This window comes from Mycteria americana, chromosome 12 (genome assembly GCF_035582795.1).
Source record: "Mycteria americana isolate JAX WOST 10 ecotype Jacksonville Zoo and Gardens chromosome 12, USCA_MyAme_1.0, whole genome shotgun sequence".
Taxonomy (NCBI): Eukaryota; Metazoa; Chordata; class Aves; order Ciconiiformes; family Ciconiidae; genus Mycteria; species Mycteria americana.
In genome coordinates this window covers 15,488,369-15,508,999 of record NC_134376.1, presented here as the reverse complement: position 1 = coordinate 15,508,999, position 20,631 = coordinate 15,488,369, and the positions used below count along the sequence as shown (strand labels likewise).

At 35.0% G+C, this 20,631-nt stretch overlaps 1 protein-coding gene across 5 annotated transcripts in view; it reads left to right on the top strand.

The window, feature by feature from the left end:
• RBFOX1 (RNA binding fox-1 homolog 1) overlaps window positions 1–20,631 on the top strand; it is a 270,326-nt gene that overhangs the window by 18,279 nt on the left and 231,416 nt on the right. Inside the window, exon 1 of one of the 5 annotated variants that reach the window (XM_075515198.1) lies at window positions 2,781–2,808. The exons of the other annotated variants lie outside the window; for them this stretch is intronic. The gene's annotated coding sequence lies outside the window, so the exon portion shown is untranslated. Of the gene's footprint in view, window positions 1–2,780; window positions 2,809–20,631 lie in introns of those variants that run through there. 5 annotated transcript variants of the gene reach the window in all.

The following is a 20,631-nucleotide window of genomic DNA, read 5'->3' as shown; positions in this document are numbered from 1 at the left end:
TTCCAGGAATAAGACTTAATTAATTGCTATTCCCCCATGTTTCTTGGAAGAACTAGGCAAAGTACAGACTTTTACAGTCTGGCTAAAAGGATTTCTGTATTTCCCACGTACAGGATTTCTGCTGAAGTTGAGAGAACCAGTTTAGATACTAATACAGGTCCCAATCACGGTAGCTCCTGAATATCTTTTAACATCTAATTGACAATTGTCAGAGGGCTTTCTTTAGATAAAAGTCTTTGTATAAATCAATACTTGCTGTGTGTTTTTGGCCAGCATGGAAAGACATTCCTGTAGCAGTTCATCTGAACTTATTATTCAGGTTTCCCTTTCCATCCCCTGGACCTACTGAGGGTATCAGTTTGGGAATGGATGAGAAGTGGTGTGATTTTTCTGAATTTTTTTGTAGTAGCATTGACTACTGGTTGAGGTGCTGTGTAGACAGTCACTGGCTCTTCTCTGGGGTTCTCCGTGTAGCTATTGCAGTATGGTTGAAGCCTGGGAGGGATACAAAGCAAGACAGATGGTTTCCTACAGACTTCCCCTCTAGCTCTTTCATCTTTCATCTAACTATTAATTCATCTGTTTGGATGGATACATTCACGCATGGAACCAAGATGAATAATAATGAGATTTTTAATAACTCCCTACATTTGCATTCCTTGTAACTCTTTACATGGTTCTAGCTGATTAAAATGAATCATTTACATAATTAACATATGGTTATAGTGTTGGCTTTAATATGCTGATTATCTCAGTACTTTTGTCTAGAGTCAATTGGATTCAAACTGTAACAATTGTTTGAAGTGAGAATAGTTTATTCCTGTGAGGGTTGGTGAATATTTGCCATGGGGCCTGATTAGGAATAGCACAACTGTCCAAGAAATTCTTTAATGTAAAGTATGTATTAAAAAAAAAAAAAAATTAAAAAAAGTCTATTACATCTGCTGTGTTTAGGTCAGGCTTTACAAATAGCTTTCTATGGTGAGGGAGACTTCTGCCATTAGTTCCTTAGTGAGATACAAATAAAGTACCAGGCATAGTATTAAGAATGAATCAAGACAACCAATACAGATCTAATTGTTTCTTAATTTGTAAAGACACTTTTGTTTCTTTTCTTTAAACCAGGTTTAGCAATAATAATAAAAATTACATTAAGGTAGAATTATGATTTTTTTTTTATTACACAGAATGTGTTTCAGTATTTTTATATGCACTGGATTACCCTACTCTTAAGATTAAAAGAGGAATAGTTTTCATATTTGTTATTTTGCTTGTTTCCTCCTAGCATGTATGTGTAGCAAGTAACACTGAAGAACACTGAAGCAATCATATTTTAAGAATTGGTAGAATATTTTTCCAATCTTGCTATCACCCTTGATGGTGTGCTTAGCTTCCTAATGCAGACTGCTTGAAAACAGAAGAGAAAAGAATTGTCAGGTTTTGTGGTTAGGTAACTAACACTTGTGTCAATGAATGCTTTTTGAATGTTCATGAATATTTGAAGCAAATTTGTGTTAATTGCACTACTGTTGTCCACAATTAGTCTGTGGTAGACATGATTAATTGTAAAGAGCCCTGACATTTATGCATAAAAGGCTTGAGGTCAAACAGAAATGGAGAAAAATGGTTGCTGCAGCATTGGCAGATGGAATGCTAATGCATTTTGACTCGTACTGAGAATAATGATATTTCTACATCAATAGCAAATAATTGTTTTAGAACTGTGGAATATTCTTCTCCTCTCCTTTGCTTTTCTTTCTCTGTTTAACTTTCTTCCCTCCCACGCCGGGATGCCACAGTCACTAGTTATTTTTACAGTGTAGTCTTTAATTGGCTTGAATACTTCTTTGTCAATGCTTTACTGGAAACCTGCACCAAATTGCTAGCTGGGAAAGGCCTATATCGATTTGCTTCTCTGAGGAAAAGTGTAACGGAAAAATATTCTGATGATAATTATGCATGCATTTTGAAGGAAATCTCTTGAATCTGTGTCGGTATATATGCTATCAATAGATAAACTTCCCATATTTCTAGGACACAGGCTTTAATAACATTTTAGTATGCTTATCAAGTTGAGCAGTAAATAATTCAGCAGGTAGAATCTCAGTGTTTTAATTTCTATCTTAATAACAAACAGACCACGTTCACAGTGTCATTAGTAGCTTCTGGGTGTGATCCAGAACTATTTAGGTCCTTTTCCACCACAACAAACACTATGTGACGCTTAGACCAGTACACTGCAGTGCTCCCAATGGCTGGAACTGTAGCACTACAGCATTCTTCACGGATTGCTGGTCCTAAGCCCTAGAACTTTTTAAAAATCAAGAGACCCTGATGGATTTTCCTTTTCAGAAAGCAAGCAGTATGGTTGATTCAGTGAAAGTAGCGTCACATAAACCTAAGGCTGGCTGTGTACACATGGTGTCAAAGTAAATGTATGTGTACCTGGAGCAGAGGGAGTCGTCTTCTGACTCTTCAGTGTTTGGGAGTTGACTGATAAGTTTTCTTTGTTAAAATTGACATTAATCTTTCCAATTCTTTATAAGCTATTGATAGACTCATTAGGCCAGTGAAATTCTGCTGGTTTAGATCCCGAGTGAATGTAGTCCTTAGTATAAAGCCTGGAACATATACGACTTTCCCATAAATTATCAATATTAAAAAAAAAAAAAAAAAAAAAAAGGATGACTCTCTTAAGCAAGCAGAATTCCCTGCCTTCACTTCTTGCATTTTAATAAGTTTCAGGTTGTCATGCTTTTACTGATGTAGCATCCATGGAAGATAGGCCAAACCTTTCCAATACCCTTTGTAAGTTTTTATTTGTGTAATGTAAAAGTTTGCTGTAAGATATAGAATTTTGTACTACTTAATGGTTCCCATTTGAAGTGCAAATGCAATTTTCTATCTGTTCTCAAACAAAATGTGTTTTAAGTGAAACCACCATAACCCATTTTAAAAGTTTACTTTTCTATTTCTGTCTCTCTGCAATGGAACAAGTTTTTCTTTATCTACAATTTTTGCCACTTGGCCATTTGCAATTGCTTTTCAGCACATCTTCAAAAGTTAGAGGAAGTAAAATGGTAACCTGGAAATGTATGATGATACTCAATGACTATTTTTAGGATGTCAGTTTAGAATTAACTAGCAGTGCTCCTAAAAATTCTAATCTTACAAAACAGTTTTTCAAACTGTGGTCCAGACAACAGTGTTATGTGTTCCATGGAATCATGTAGACTTTCTAATGCTTGGGGTTAAAAATTGGGTGGTGATTGTTTATGGCGGCCTCTAGGAAATGTTGAGGGTTGATAATGGTCTTTGCTAAATAGTCTGGGACGCAGCGTTCTGTGGAAATCCCACAACGAGTAATATTTCTTATGTAGAGGCTCAGCCTGCTGAATTTTCGCTATGACATACTTGCATCAGACCAAAACCAGGTAGCAAATGTTTACACACAATAGGGCCTTATATAATTCTTGCATAACTGTGTACATAATTTTTTTAACAAACCAAGATAAAAAGGCAACCTGTTACCAGTTTTACTCTATGTTTTAGAATCTACAAAAAAATCACCTAAATGAGAGAAATCAGTTATATATGTAACCCAAAGGATATGGTTATCTAGAAAGATTAAATTAAGTGAAATACTGTGTTCTTTCATTGAGTACTTTTTGAATTGCTCAGTGACATTTGGTTACCTGGCCTCATTTTCAGGTATGGCGTTCTTTCAAAGTAGAATATATACTACTAATCTCCGGCTCTCCCGTAATAAATGCTGGACTGTGGACAGGAGATGGCCAAAAGAGAGTGCCTGGGCAAACCTTAATCTTTAATAAGGTGCAGAACTAGTCTATAACTGTCAAGGAATGACAGAAGAGCGGTGCTTTCAGCTTGCCTGCTCAGAATAGAAAATGGGGTCCTCTGACAGGCGAGAAAGGCTACTTTATTCTTTATTGGGTTTGGGGCTATTATTGTGCCTGTGTTATTTACTTATTTGACATTTGTGAGTTGTTGGGGCAAAAGGAAGACCAGTTACTAATGTGAAAACAAAATTTAAAATGGATTTTTATGCTGAACTTGCATTGAAACCTCTTACTCTTACACTTGGAAACAAGCCATACCTGATGCTAAATGGATGCTGTTTGTAATTTAGAAATATAAGGCATTTTTATATTAAAACAAAAAGCAGCTATTGGAGATAAAGAGAAAAACAAGGAGACATTCAATATTTTCCAGCTTCAACTGGATGAAAAAATGATGCAAAAGTTGGGTGTTTTAATTCTTTGAACTACTTCTTACCTTCTAGAATTCTTGATAATAGCTTTTTCTGTGCAGTCTGAAGTGTTTTCCCAAGCTTCGGCTAGAAATGAGACACTTTTCTGTAACTGTATTGCCAGCTGTGGTTGCGTGCCACCAGTCATCGGTCTGGAGTATGCAAATGGCTCGTGAGTAATACTTTTATCAGACTTGTGACAGATTCAGCTTCTGCTGCTTGAGTTAACGTGATTTGGATGCCTTCCATGGTTCAAAGCTTCTTGGTCCATGAAGCGCTGTGTGCTGCCATCTTTTTGCAACACGTTTTAACAAACTAGACATTTTCAAAACTTGAAGAGTCTTAGGAAAATATTTGTCTCCACTGTTTTACAATGCAATCATCAAGGTGCCTATATACAAATATGTGGCATTTAATTTGCAGGAACATTGGAGACATCCTGAGACGTGTACTTTTTGGAAGATTTAGGTTTGTTTGTAGATAGAGTAGTGAAATTCGGATTATTTAGAATCTTTTTTGGCTGAAGGTTCAGAAATTTTGATTTTACAAAGATCAATATGGACTTGCATATTAGTAAGTGTAGACAAAATATTTGTCTAGAGACATGAGAATATACCTTCTTCAAATATATTGCAAATGTGGGACAGGTATGCTAGCAGATAATATACTGCCAAATTACAATTTCAGACTTACAAAGAATCTTACAAAACAAAAACATTTCCTTATTTGTTCAGTTGTTTTGAGTTCTTAGGTATGTATGCAAGATAATTGCATAGGAGTTAAAAGTTCCTTAACCTTAAAATAGTGTTGCTTTAAAAGTTGTCAATTTGTCTTTCTAAAGATATAATTTAGATAAAATCATAACTGCCAGAGGTGGTGGTGATTTGTGGTGTTTGGGTGGTGTGACCTTTCATTCCAGGTTTGAACAGCACTTTTAAACCTCTAAAAAGACCTGCTAAAACGTGAGGTTTACCCATTGTAGGGGTGAACCAATGGAAAATCACTGGTTTCCTCTAGACTGATTATTTGTACGTTGATTTTTTTCAGCCAAATATAAATTTTGTCTGATTCTTTTTAAATTTTCTCATTATATAGTCTCAGATATGTATATGCATAGTCATAAGCATGCTGAGCAAAATACTGACCAAAATAAAGCTTGCCCAAAACTGCAAACAGTTTTACTTCTGCAGAACACCCTACTCTTTTATAATATTTCTTTTAAAGTAGTCACACTTAGAATGTGTAGCTATCTGGGATTTTTTTAAAAAGCAGTTTCTAGCAGGAAACTACTTGCTAGTTTCTAGTCTTTGCATTCGTGCTCAGATTTGCAGATTGTTAGCCTACGTAACTTTCCAGGAAAATCCGTGCAGAAAAGGACAGCATCTCACAAGGGACAGATATCCAGAGCATGTACCTCTGTGGTCTGGCTCTGGTATTGCAAAATAATACAAAGGTAGGACACATTTCAGTGCTTTAAATTCACAATCATTCTTGTTCTGCAGGAATGAGTGGCAAGACTATATGAAATGAAAGCAATTGGTAATAATTCTACTAAAAAGTGAGTAATAGGTACTGTTAAGAAGACATGTTTCTATATCCTAGGCAAAAATTCACCAGTACCATTGACTCAGAAGTACCATTGATGCTCAGTTGTGCTTTACTGGGAAATACTGCGCTACAAGAAAAGGGAGGACCATACAACTCCTTTGTTTCTGAATCATCTTAAGCTTTAGCTTTTCTTCTTTTGTAGTCTTAAATTGCAAATGATAGTTTCAAGTTTTGAAAGACAAGGCAGATACTGAACAAATCTTTCCAAGCAAGAAGTTTTTTAGGAAACTTCCAGATGACTTTGCAACCTTGTTTTTCTGTATTTGCTACATCTATGTTGCTGGTTTTCGTCTTGAAACTTGAAACATTTGTTTTCTGTGAGAAAAGTGACTTGCAAATGTGGTAAGTTTATTCTCTAAAGAGTGATTTTGAACATATTGTTGTGTATGTAGTTGTCAGTGGACTTTTCATCTAATCTCATCATCATATTATTCAGTTAGGGTCATAGCAATTTAAGTATGGCACTGTGCCATTCCAGACAGATGGGCATGGGCAGACAGCCAAGAATACATGTTAAGGGCAGAAGACTTTTTAGCAGCCTTGTTTGAAAGTGTGAGTATCTCGGCCCACATGTAGCGTGACTGTACATACCTGATCCTTTTTTTCCTCGCTTGTGCTGCACTATAAAGGCAATGTTTTGTCTTAGAAGAGTCTAGGATAGCCCTCAGATTAAACTCTGCAAAGATCCCTTAGCTTTTCTCATAAGACACTGGTAGCCCCAAAGTTGTCTCCATAGCTCAGCAAAGTAGTGGGCCACTTTTCTTTTCTTTTTTTTTTTATTCGCCTCAGTTGAGTTTAGTCAATTTACACAAGAAGGTTGTTTAAATCAAAATGAATAAAATTAATTTAAAAAAAAAAGCTTTCGTGAAGGTTGTTAAAAACTAAATATAGCACATTAAATGGGCTTTTTGTTGTTGTTTGGTTTTTTTGGCATGGACATTATCATGATGGTATTTCTTATTATTTCATAGAGGACAGAAATTCTGTGCATTGGCCACTGATTTCTTGTCCTGAATGGGCATTAACATTTCTTAACCCAGCCTCAGTTAAAGTTTATTTTCCTTAGTCTTGTTTAATGATTACAGCAAGTTGCTTTAAGGGAAACATTTTAATATTGTGTAACATGGCATAATTTAATAGCATATATGGGATGTGTGTTTGTGGTCTGAACGAATTACTAGTCAGCTTAGTTGAGCAGCCAGGCATGGTTTGCGTTTTAAATATGTCACTATTAGTCACAGACACTAAAAGTGTGGTAACAGCTTCTTTGATCGTTTAGTCATTGTGAGGATTATTGACTTATTTGAAAATCAGTCACTTGTATCATGTTGCATTTGTAAGTAAAAGTAGTTTAAAGTAATATTTGAACATGGGACTACATTGTGTGATTTGCCTATGGCTAAAAGTGTGCAAATACCCTAACAATTACAGATTTAGCTTTTAGATGTCTATATGCTGACTATAAAGTCTTAGCAAAAAAGACCCCCAAATAACTAAAAATTTGTTTAAAATGTTCCTGTATTAGCTGAGAGTTTTCTTTCTGTAGAGGCACATATGTAACAGTGCAGTTGCTTTTTTTCCCTTGGTCTCATGCTCATGTATGAGTCTGATTCATTCTCAGTCATATGGACTTGAAAATTGTGGGTAAACAAGAGAGCAGAGTCATGCGATTGATGACTGTACAGTGGAAAGCATGAACTATGCCTGCAGAAAAGCTTTTAAAGTAATTGTATTACTTCCTCTTCTGTACACGAGTTGCATTACCCAGAGAATTACAGGTTTTCTTGAGTCCATTCCTCTGTCATTTGGTATCTCTTCTAGGGTTTCGCATCTTTTAATATAGTAAAAGTTAAGAGGAGAAAAGAAAATCATATTTAAGTCTTCTGGTTATTTATTTAAAAGCTTTGGTGATACTATGGCATATCTTACATTACACTGAATTTCATTGTACAATTCAGTTCACAGAAAATTGGATTCTTTGAGCAATTCTGTTTTAACAGTTATTAAAAGAGCTGAATCAATTCCTTTCATAATCTTAAAAGAAAGGGTATGAATACAGAATAAGTTCCAGATAAGAGATGTGATTTAAGTTTAGCTCAACTTTTTTCCATAAAATACATAGGCTAGAAGTCCAGAAGGGGCTACTGTAATCATCAGGTTTGACCTTCAACCTGTAATACTGCTATGGAGTCCATCTGTTTTGTTCCAGCAGCCAGACTGTATCATGTATTAACCTTTTTTATCAGTTGAGTGCTGGAAATGAGGTAATGCACAAATGCTTAATACATGTTTCTTGGTGTCTGCATTGTGTGCAGATTTATGGACAAAGAATGCACACTTCATTGAAGTTTGGTGTGATCATATTATTATTATATTTGTTACAATAAAATAGACATAAATAAATGTGTGTAACTGGAAAAATACAAGAACATATTTTCATTATATGTGACTTCTGTTACAGCTTGACTAAATTGAAGAAATTAATGTTTTGTTAGTGTTGTATCAGCATCCACTCTCATATGTGTTCATATAATTAGACATCTCGTGGTCTAATGTGTACCAATTTGGGTTCTTCAAGCCAGAAAGTACATCATTGTCACTAATGGGGGTGTCATTACAGAGTGTAACACCAAAACTACTGTTACACTGTATTGAATAGAGTCCATGCAGGAACATCATACAGTTATCTCGGCTTAGGTAGTGTTTTGCCTGTGATTTACCACCAGGATTTGTGGCTGGAAATGCACCCTTCCTTGCTCCACCAAACTAAAAAACAAAAGCAAAACTGAAACAAATTGTAGTTTACTTGGGTACAGTTAAGAAGTGGTCTGTCTTTGCACGAAAGTCTGTCTTTCTCCCCAGTTGAGTTTTGCCATCATTACATCGCCTTCTTGTTATAAGGTTACATTACATGGGATAATACTGGGTTTGTTAGTAAGTCAAAAGGCTATCTGTAGTGCAGAAACTTGACAGGTTTCCATAATTCACTGATATACCCACTAATTCCCTCAAGGTGATCCCATCTTCTTTGTTTCTCCAGGTCCTAAATTTTTGGTTTGATTTCCTGGGGGTTAAAAGTTGTTCTTCCCACACAGACAAAATGTTTGTGTTGACAAGCTACCTAAGATAGATTATGTAGGTGATCTATTTTAAGAAGCAGAATGTAGTATTCCTGGGAGAGAGAAGCATACTTGTTCTCCAACAGGTGGGTGCAAGTGCTGGGAGTGCAGGTAAAGCTTGCTAAGCTTGTAAGAATTTTTCCCGAAAATTGTTAATTTTGGTTTTAGTGAATACATTCAAAAACGTGTTGCAATGGATTTTGTAATTGTCAGATGAATGTTTTATACAGTTGAGACTCTAGATTTTTTGCAAAGATTCACTGTATTCTGTCTTTGTAACTATCTCGTTCCATTCTCCTCTTAACTCCAGCTATCGGAGGAATTTTAGCCTTGCCTTCCCTTCTGGCACAACACAGAAGTTCAGCTGGTTCTGGCATCATAAAATATACAAACCCAATGGGGTCTTGGGGACAGAGATATGAGAATCTCACTTGACGATTGAAGCCTTAAATGAATGGTGAAATTCTGCCCCTTAAGTGGTGGTCAGTACTCGGAGAGGGGAACGGAGCAGTATTAGTAACTGTAGTGCTAGTGCTAGATTTGCTTTGTAATGACTCCTAGCCAGGCTTATTTTTCACACTTTTAGTAGACATAAAGTAAGCCTCTCCATAGGTCACTTTTTCTGGCCACCTCTATGTCATTATGTTCTGAGGGTTGGATACTCTCACACTACATCCTTATCCCTGTGCAGCTCCATGAGGAAAAGGAGGCACTTTTTTTTTCTTTGCTTTGCTTTTTTTTCTTTCCCCCTCTTTCTTATAGACAACAAGTAAAGCTTTGTTGAGTTAGTGCTCCTAGCAGCACCTGGGGATTAGTGTTATCTCTAGAATTGTAATATATGGGACAATATTGTATCACATCCTCTCTAACGGGTAACTGTAAAAGGAATTCCGTTATCCTGTGTACTTTCGAGTGATTTCAGCATTTTTGCTATGAATATCCAAAGCCCACTGTATTTTCCTTTGGAGGGGGGAGGAATGAGATGAGTTGAATGAGTGCCTGTAAGAAAGTATGTATACAAAACCGTAAACATCAGTTTAGTCTTTGGTTAGTCTGCAGTTTCATGCAAACCATATAGTAAACAGTCAATTATAATACTTAGAAATGAGGCAAAAACTTTTTCTATGCTCACTGCTCATGTTTAAGAATCTTTTACCTTCGTAGCCAGTTCTCAGAATAACTTACTACTTAGTTAATATATTTGACCTAATGACCAAATGTGGCAACTTTATGAATTATATGTATCAGTCTCTTGAGTACCAAACTGTGTGCTTTGGTTTTATTAAATCATCTCTGATTTGATTATCTTCATTATATCATGCAGCAAGTTCATTTCTTTTGAATTTATTGTTCGGACTTTACAATTAGAAGATGCAAATTAAATTGTATAGTTCCCCTCCTGTCTTCATTATGATATCGATGGGTAATATACTGATTTTTAGAATTCTGAATATTATTATAATGTGACTTCCTTATAAGCTAACAGTAGAAGATCAATGTAATACTTTGCATTATCAGTTTCTGGGTCCTGGATTATCTGTTCAGAAGAAGCGTATTTCCAGACTCGATAACATCAGCAGTAGTAGTGCCTGAGGTGTTGTTATATATTTCAACTTGCCAATTAGAAATACAGCAATGGTTTTCTAAGATGCGTAAATCACAACACTGCCCACTTTCCTAACAGGAATATGACAACTCACTTATTACAATAACACCACGATATTTTAAAAAAGCTAAAGTTTGGCACGTCTGCTGTTCTGAAGCAAGTATGGGGTTTAGTTTTCAAAATCATCTGGGAGGTGAATGTCTGAGGTTAGTGAGATACAAGTAGGAAACATTGACAAATACATGGAGAGTGAAGACTCTGTATGACTTTTATGTTTCTTGTGCCCCTCAGAGCTCAGTTGTCTATGTTGTTTGGTCCAAACCATCGACATAAATACTCCAACTGAACCCAAGTACAAGCTGTATTTCTTATATTCTCATAATTATTACTAATTTCTGGCTAAAGTGCTATATATAAGTCTGTATGGCTAGAAGTGGAAGAGCTCATCTTTTTTGTGATTGACTTGCTGTATTTCAATTTAGGGACTGTTTTAAGCTTGTGTATGGAATCATCCAAACTCTACAATCCAGAATGCTCAATAGCTCCCACATATGCAACAATACTGTTCCAAAAAAAGCAACATTAGATGATAGATGGCATGTGTTATTATATTAATGCCTGAGGCTTTTCAGGATGCTACAGCAGAGGGTTTTCCCTTTCTGAGTGTTTATTTAAAGTAAAATTAAACTTGGTCCATTCATAACTCCTTCATTGTATTAACTGAAAAATATATCTAATTGCTTTGCAAGACTTTCACTTCTCTGTATTCCTCCTGCTCCCATCTTTGTGTTACCACAATTTCTTTTTTTTTTTTTCCTTCAGTTGTTACAGAGGGTTAATTTCTTGGGCCTTTAGATTCTAGTTTAAATACATTCATATTGTTTGATTGGAGTAACATCGCCACTCTTAATAGAGAAAATTCAAATTTACCATGTTCTTGAAAAAGATGGATAAAACTCTTTCTATTCCTTGTTAAATATGTTCCATACAACTGTCTTCAGAAATGTACAATTAGCATTAAGTAGTTTTCTGGCTGTGAAATGATACTTACTCTATAAAAGGATACTTATTTTTCTTCTTTTTACAGGAATAAAATTAGATCCTGACCTTACAATGGATATGTTTGTGATTCAATAGTAAATATTATTGAGGAAGGCATTCTTCTTGATTATGAATCAGTCTGGTGGAAGCCTTGATTTAGGACAACAGTACAGGATTTTCTGAGTAACGAAGTAGTTGCTGAATAGAGACAAAATTTGTTACAAACTCTTCATTTAGGCAGGGATAGCAATGAATGGACTTCTGCAATTTGAGTAGTTGTAATTTCGTTTGAATCTGGGGAGCTGCACCCGTGTAAATTAAATCTATGTATTCAAGATTACATTCCTGAATACTTAAGGTTTTCCTATTTTCTTCTTATTTATCATAGATGTAGTCTTGGATGAAGGAGATAAGTTTTATGCTCCATGTATTATTTTCTGTTATGCAGGCTAAAATATTATAATTCCTTCTTCAAAGAAAACAATATATTTGAATGAGAACTAATTACCTCTTTTTTTATTCCAAGTGACAAAAGCTAATATATCACACTTAGCCACTATAAGAACTCCATTTCAGTAAACTAATTAAACTAATCCTATCTCTACTCATTATTCTCAGTTCTGCTAAATATTTTAACAGCATAGATTTATTTCATTACATAAATTACATCATACTTAAAGAAAACAGTTTGCATAATGGCATATTTGCATTCCCAAGAGTTTATTTTGGGTTTTTGAATTCAGACTTCAAGTTTCCGTTGAAATAATATTATTTGCCTTATTTAGGGTGGTAATTCTTCTTAATTATTACTAATTATCTTGAATGATGTATAGCTTTAATTAAATGTAAGTGCTTGGCATTCTTGTTAACATATATTAAATACTGACAGTTCTCCTGTATATAGATAATATAATGTTAGAAAGTTGTGATATTTCCTATGGTTTACAACCTGTAATTTCATAACACAATGGCTGATTAATTTACCAGTCATGGGGAAAAAAAGTTGCTTTTTGATTGTTAGTGATTGTAAAATTAAAAGAGCATGTGCTTACTGGACACTTCTTAAGCTACATAATTAAAATGAAAATGTGTACATAACTTTTTCTACTTTAAATTTTAAAACCAGAATACATTGAATGCTAAGAACTTAATAGCAGTATTGCTGAGAAGCTGCAAAGGAATAATGCATAAGTACCACTTCAGACTAAATTGCTTTCTACTTATAGACATGTAATGCAATTAAATCAAGCTGTAAGCCTCCCAAATCTCCCTAAGTTTAGTTTAGGTATTTGTACTTAAGAGGTCTGCTACAGAGCTTTCCAAAATGATAAAACTAAGACAATACAGATAATAAATAATTAATCAGAATGAATGTACAGTATGTGATTCATATGAGCTGTACAGAGGATTCACAATTTTATTGATTTTGATAAACTACTTATATCACAGAAATAATGATGTTCTGATTTTAATGCCAGTTTTCATACTATTATCTGGACTTTAATTTCTGTCACTGTTACTAGCTTATGAAAGTGCTGACACTAGGTAAATCATGAGGTTTTTAGGAAATTCACACGGAAAGGGAATTAATTGTGGTTGGTTCTAGCGGAGGATCCTGCATGATTCCTTAAAGAATGAAAGACAGACAGACAACTGACAATTTGTAAATTGTTTTATCCTAAGTGCTCTGGGTTACGGTCCCTCAGCTCAACACATGTCATGAAAGCTATCTCACTATTACGCTTGCCAAGTCCAATCTGCCAATTTGAATTAATAGAACTGTAATTCATCTTCCAGGTATCAAGCAAGCATCAATGCGCACTTGTCAATGACACTGTACCCTGCTTTGCACCTTAGTTGCTTCTTGAATGCAACAATGAGAATTACTTTCATATTTTGCTCATCAGTAATCAAAACCTTTTATTCATGTACTAAGTGGGCATATATATGCTATTGTTTTAGTCAGTTTTCAAGTATTTGTCCCTAATTTATTGCAAAAGACCATGATATTTTTATTTCTGTAATCTGTGCTGTTCCTTTTCCAACGTATACAAAAAAAAAGTAAATCAGTGTGCAGATTTTTTAAATTTGAGTTTCCTTTTATTCATCTAATTTACAAAGATGTTATCTACAAACAAGTTTCAGATGTGATTAACAGAGGTTAGCATAATGATGTAATCTGGTCATATTTATATTTAAAATGTTAAATATATTGCAAATATATTTTTGCATGCCAGAAATTATTAGGAAGAAAAAGGGAAAAGGAGCACATGACATCATTTCTTTTATCCTTCTCTAATACGTTTATCTCCTTAACATTTTGGAGAATGTCAAGCAAAATTTTGAAGAACAAAGGTAACTGCTTCGAATAACAGATCTTAATAACTTGATTCAAAATACTGTATGAACCGTTCACTCTTAGAAACTAGGGTAAAATGACTAACTTTTCTTGTGAAGACTATCTAGATTTCAATAGTATTTAAAAACCGTAGTTAATAGAAGATTATAAGTAGTCCAAAACCAATAAACAAATATTGTGTGTAATATTTTTACTTAGTTTCTTAAAATAATAATGCACTGCAGTGACAAAGGTGTTTAATAAAGGAAAAGTTATAGGTTATAGAGCTTTTCACCTTCCTCGTGCTTCTTCAGATTTGAGCTCCATCAGTAGAGATTGAAAATGGGTAGTGCTGATGCACGCTCGGTGACCTCTGTGTAGTAAGCTTGCTCTTCATGCATAAGATCCTGGTGACTGGCGTCTAAAAAGGTGTCGTAGCATGTAGCAAGCTTCTAGTGTGGCAGGACACTCAAAAGATTGAATGGGTCTGGAAACCAAAGGATGGACCTTTGTGTGGGTATTCTGGCCTGGTCAGACTTAGGAGCTTACTCATGTGTATGAAAAAGCCTGCAATCCCACCCAGGTTGTGCGTGTTTGAAAAATGCCTATCGAAACTTATTGAAATTGTCCTGTGGTTTTAAGTGCTTGCCAGATGTTCTGGATGTTACTATGAGTTTGTCTTGTTCATGCAAACTGCTGAGCAATGCTGTGAGAAGTAGAGTTGAGGCTACTTCTGTTGAAATCAGAGCAGAATGGAAGGTACGCAGAACTGGCTAAAAATGAGGCTGTAGAGGTTAGAGTGAAAAATGCATGAGTAGACTTGGAGCTGGTAAGTGCTCAGAAGATCAGTAAAAAGTAGTTTTCATGAAGGTCTGGAATCTCAGTTTTGGTGGATTTAGAGTACTCCATTTTGCTGAAGTGGCTAGCAAGTAAAAAAAAAAAACCACAAACCAAAAAAAACCCAAATGCAAACCACTACCCTTCCCCCCCCCCCCCCCCAACTATGAATGGCATATGGTGTGTGATAAATAAGGGGTTGGGAGAATATCAGCCTTGTCATCATGAAGTAACTTGTTTTATCCACACAAGATGTAAGCAGAGAGAAAGGGAATTTCTACTGTGAAATATTTGATATTTGTCTCCTGAGTATCTTTATTTACTGTTTATGTATTTTTCTGTGTCTTTTGTGTTACGGAACCACATTGCTCAGTGTTAGTTATCATTATCAGTAAAATAAATTCCAAACTTCAGTTGCTAGATATGATAATGCCTAATAAAATTAGTTGTACACTTCAAAGTATGCTGTGCCTGAGTAAAATATGAAGAGTATATATAGCTTCAGTATGCTTGCCTAGCTTTTGGCAGTCAGCTATGTATTTTACTTGATGGATGTATGTAATTACTTATATTTTTCATAGAACTGTGTAGTTGCCAAGTCATCTATGAGATTATGTAGTACCTTTAGATGGCAAGTTTATCTGGTAATCTTTTAAATTTCAAATTCCAGTGCTAAAATTTCTTGAAGTACCTTGTACATACATATGTACTTATGTCTATTTATACAGAACTTATCTGTATAATTTTTACATTAAGAAATACCTGTATGTTTATGTAGTATAAAGTATACATAATTTATGGTTGTAGAATTTTTTTACACGAAGTTTGTTCAATGATACTCTCGTTTTATTTCTATTTGCATTAATTATTGAGTGCCAACCTGTAAAACATGCCTGTAAACAAAGAGTTATTTTGGAAATAGAAGAAAATAAGATTTTTACTTATGTTTTTCTTTCAGGCGCATCTTATTTATTTAACAATGAGTCTTTTCTTATCCTCTTTTATGGTTTACAGTAACTTGCATACTTATAGTACTTACATTAATGGGCACGTAAGGAACACTAGTTAAACAGGCTCATACATATCCTTCTTGAATAATGCAGTAAGCTAAATGTGTTTGAAATTTAATATGGTTTCATATTGGCAAATTAGATGTATTTGTGGATCCTGTTGCTCATATATTAGCTATGTTTAATGATAAATTTATGATAAATACCTCACTGGTCAAAAGATCTACACGTAATGTAAGTATTTTATGGAAATGCCAGAAACTTAAAAAACTGTTAAGGTGATGAAAATCACTTTGAATTTTTGGAAAGAGTTGGTAGACCACAAACTTCATGTCAATTTGGTCTTCAGTTCTAGCAGTACAGTATTTTGACAAGGGACAATATTTTATACAGTCTGAAGACCAGATCTTTCACTTCTGTAAGTCATTACAGCTCAGCTGAAGTCACTCCTCTTGAGGACCTGACCTCAAGTGCTAAATATACCAGTTGTATCTTTTGCTAGGCAAAGAAGATGATGACAATATATTCCCATGCACTCACAGCAGCAGTTTCATATACTTGATGAGCTCACATTCACAAGACATCACCATATCCTGTAGCATACAGCCAGGTGGACCAGACGTAACATAGACCATAGTGAGTAAATAGTCCTACATTATATTAAGCTATATATCCATTACTTTCTAGAACTGTGATGACTGGCTGTTGGTGTTGGGGTGGGGGTACAGTAGTAGGAAATCTTCCTGATTGATTAATCCAATAAAATGCTTTCTTTTTTTGTCAAGTTCTTCTCCTATCCTATGATATGTTCTGACAATTTCATCCTAAAGTGGCCACCTCTAACAAAGACACCATTACTATAATGTGCATTGTAGCCTGTTGTAAAATTGGCAAAAAGTCTAAAGAAACTCCAGTGTCTTCATTAAAAAATAATTTGTCTATAATTACTGCTGGTCATGATAATAAATAGAGAGGTATTTAGAAATAAAATTAGCCAAAGTGAGCAAATAGCTCTCCAGACATAACATATGGGTATGAACAAATGCTTAAAAGAATATTCTCAAATTGTTTAAGCAGTCTTTATGTACTATAATCACAGAACCTGTTATTAAAATGACAGATATTTATTGCTGTGTTTATTTCTTGTTACTAGAATAATACTTAAAATTCTAAAATTAAAGTGTAATACTTAAAATATTGAAAGGAAAGGCTGATCATACTGATAAAACTAATCTGTAACAAATTTGTACATTTAAAAAGTGTGCTGGTTTTGCATGAACAGCCCATATAGCCTAATTTCAAATCTATTTTGGCCACTATTGGCCTAGTGTTTTTGTGCGCGACCCCACATTACCTGTATTCAAGGAGTTTGCAGCTACGGTGTTATTGTTACATGCTCTAATAGCTCCAAAACATCAAAGCCAATATTATGAACTGTATATCCTAAACTCAAACACGCAACTAGTTCAAGGTCTAATGGTATATGCAAGACTTATAAGTACATGTAATGTCTTCAATTAACCCGATGGTGCTGTTGGATCACGACAGGCACACGCAAAGTGGAATAGGTGCAGGTAAGAGCTAGTAGGATGAGAGGAATGGAGAACTAATCATATTAGAAAAGAGGTAGGCGTGTTTAGTCAAGCAAAGAAAAGGGCTGAGAAGAGAATATTGTTACTCTCTATGAATACTTTGGAGCAAACAACAGGGATATGGACAGCATTTTAAGCTAAAGGCACAAAGATAAATAAGAATATGCTGTCCGTAATAATTTACGGAGAGATATAAAAGAACCTTTAAATAGTCACATCAGGGAGTTCCTGAAGCAGGATTCCAGTTTGAGAATCGGCCTGGGGAGGTCAAACAGTTACAAATTTTAAGACGGAGTTTCTTCAGTTTCTTAACAAAAATTATATCATGTGGCTTCCTAGCAGGTGACTGGACTCACTGACTCAGGAGTTATCTTCCAGTTCTGCTTTCTTTCCAAGAAAAGGCAGTCACAGATGCTCTGGCATTTTCAAGTGCCAAAATCCCTGCAGTTGATAGGATTAACCTGCTAAATTTGTCCATGAATAATAGGAAGTCTGTGTTTTCTCATCCACATTCAGTAATTCACACATGTTACTACTATATTTGGTGATAGTGCTACTTTTCCTAAACATTGTCTTTTATACGTGGAAACCACGGAAAATTCTTACTTTGAAATTTGTGATGTTTGGACAATGAGTTGCTCCCACGGAGAGTCTCTTTGGCTTCATAAAGTCTTCAGGGGCACGCCAGTCTGTTTTGTGATGCTGATTGTAAGTTCTGGGGTTCTATATAAATTTAAATAGCCCATCTTATTATGTGATAAAGGAATTATGGTTTGTATCAGTATAAAAGAAAATGAAGTGTACATTGTGTCAAGTTACCTTATTTCAGGGGAACGTTAATTGGAAATGCAGCTCACACAATGTGTGATGAGGTGGAAAAAAATAACAGAAGTGACCACAGTCAATGCATGCAGCCCACATGCCTACCATTTTTCCTTTTTCTTAAGCATTTATGGACAATTGAACTGACACAGTGTGCAGCAAATGGATAGTTTCCACATCTTTCTGTGCATGCTGTCAAATTAGTTTATTTTTAAAATTACTAATAGTAAGTGCGGAGAAAGAAAAAATTATGTGTTTTGAAACTATACTAAATGTCAAATGTAGTAACTACACTGTGGCTGAAGACATAGTTCTGATGCTTGCAGAATCAACCACTTACATTTTTCACTTGTAAAATCTTACTTGTAATTTACTTTTCAAGAGCACATATTTTGTGCAAAATTTGATTTCAGAGTTAAAATCTCAGTGAAGGGATGCCTCAATGCTGCTTTTGTCAGTGAAGTTAAATCTTGTACAGCTGTGTGTTTACACTTCTAATGCATGCATCATTAAATTAATACTATTTTCAAAGATTAATGACACCACAGTACCTGCACAAAAGATTAAACAACTCGAGGACAAACAGAACTCTTATGGTTCTGTGTATGTAGACATTGTCATTACTACTGCGAGGAATAAATAGGATAAAATCCAACTTCACTCTGCATGATCTTCAAGGTTCTGTGGGACCATATGTGATAATATTCCTTCACAGAAGCCTTTTCATGGTTTTAAGTAAGGTTCTAGTGAGTAGGAACTCCAGGACTTAGCCTTGTGTAAATATATATTCATATCCTTGTGAATATTCTTTTCAGGGTGCCTGAAGTTGTCTTATATGCCACATCCTCTCTCAATTTCATTTTGAATATAGCTGTCTGTATAATTGTTGTTGTTGTTCCAGCTGCATTAGCTTACACCTTCTTATATATTCTCTATATTTTTATTGAGAATCATCACTAAAATAAAAAGAGAATTGTCCTTTCCTTTTCAGGGTAGGTAGAAGTGTTTTTATTCCACCTATTTTATCAGACTGAAACCTTTCATGGTGCTTCTCAATAATAATTATGTTTTCCTGCCTTGCCTTTTTGAACATTTATTCATGTTAACCACTCAGCTAAATAAGCATTTTAAACTGTCACCCAAGTTACTTAATGTACTGCCAATGTATATCTTGACGATTAATGTGAACGGAAAGTATTCTATCCATATTTTCATTATTATATCTGGATATATGCTTATTAGAGAAGTGAGGTGGGGAGCCATTTGCATGTGTGCATGTATTGATATATATGTAGGCCTACAAATAAAAGGTTGAAATACAGGTAGGAGAATATACAAGAATTAATATTTGCTCTTTTTCTGGCCTTTTCAAATTAAGAAAATGTGCCCCTATTTTGGGTGATTCTGTGGTATCAGCTCATGTCAACCACTTTAAAGACTTAATTTAAAAAGCCAAATTAATTTTAAAAACTAAATAAATTTCTATGGATGATATCACAAACTGCAGAACTGTGAAAGGATGGGTAGTAAGGAAAGATATAAGAAGAAAAAAGTGTAGTAGAATTAGTAACAAGCAGTTTGGTCTGTGCTGGTGGTTATCTTAGCTGAATGTTACATGCTGGTAGAATACATCATCTTGGACAAGAAATAAAGTCTTGAATGTTTTGCTCATTTAACGACTTCCTGCAGCTGATTAGTCCAACTCCGTTCTTTCTGGAGGAAACGCTCTGCCTATCGCATTCTTTAGTGTTGTCTTTTGAACTGTTGTGTGTAGGTGTTCCTTTTGCAGAATATATTTGAATCTCAGAGGCAGTTATAGTCTAGTGATAAATGAAATAATCCACGTTTCTGGATTTTGCCAGCATTTAACGGAATACTATTGGGTTCCCAGATAAATGTGTGTAAAATGATTGTTACTTCATCTGTGATCGCAACCTTTTGATTAATCTTGACTTTTCCCTTGGGCAGTCATGCAGAATTTGCCATGTGGTGCAGCAGCCAAGTAAACATTTAAGATTTTCATTGTTAAGCTCAGTTAAAGTATAAATTCAGGTTTTAGTAAATGGCTTTTTAGGTAAATCAGCATTAATATTATCCTCTGTAATATCACAAATATTTTTGAGAAATACATCCCTCAGTAAAAAGGCCGCTTAGCCCATTCAGTCTTTTTATAACCAACATAAGACACATGGAAGTAGAATAAAGTAACCTCTCACAGCAGAGGAACAAACCGACCTTTTAGCCATATAAAGTTGGATCAGATTCCTGGACTAACAGAGGAGTACAAAAAATGCTAAGGTGGTCTAGTGTCTCTTGAGAGCTGGGAAAGAGCATATAACTGCAGGTAAAGTGGTCAGTGAAATGCATGTTGCAGAAAGATCGTGTTTG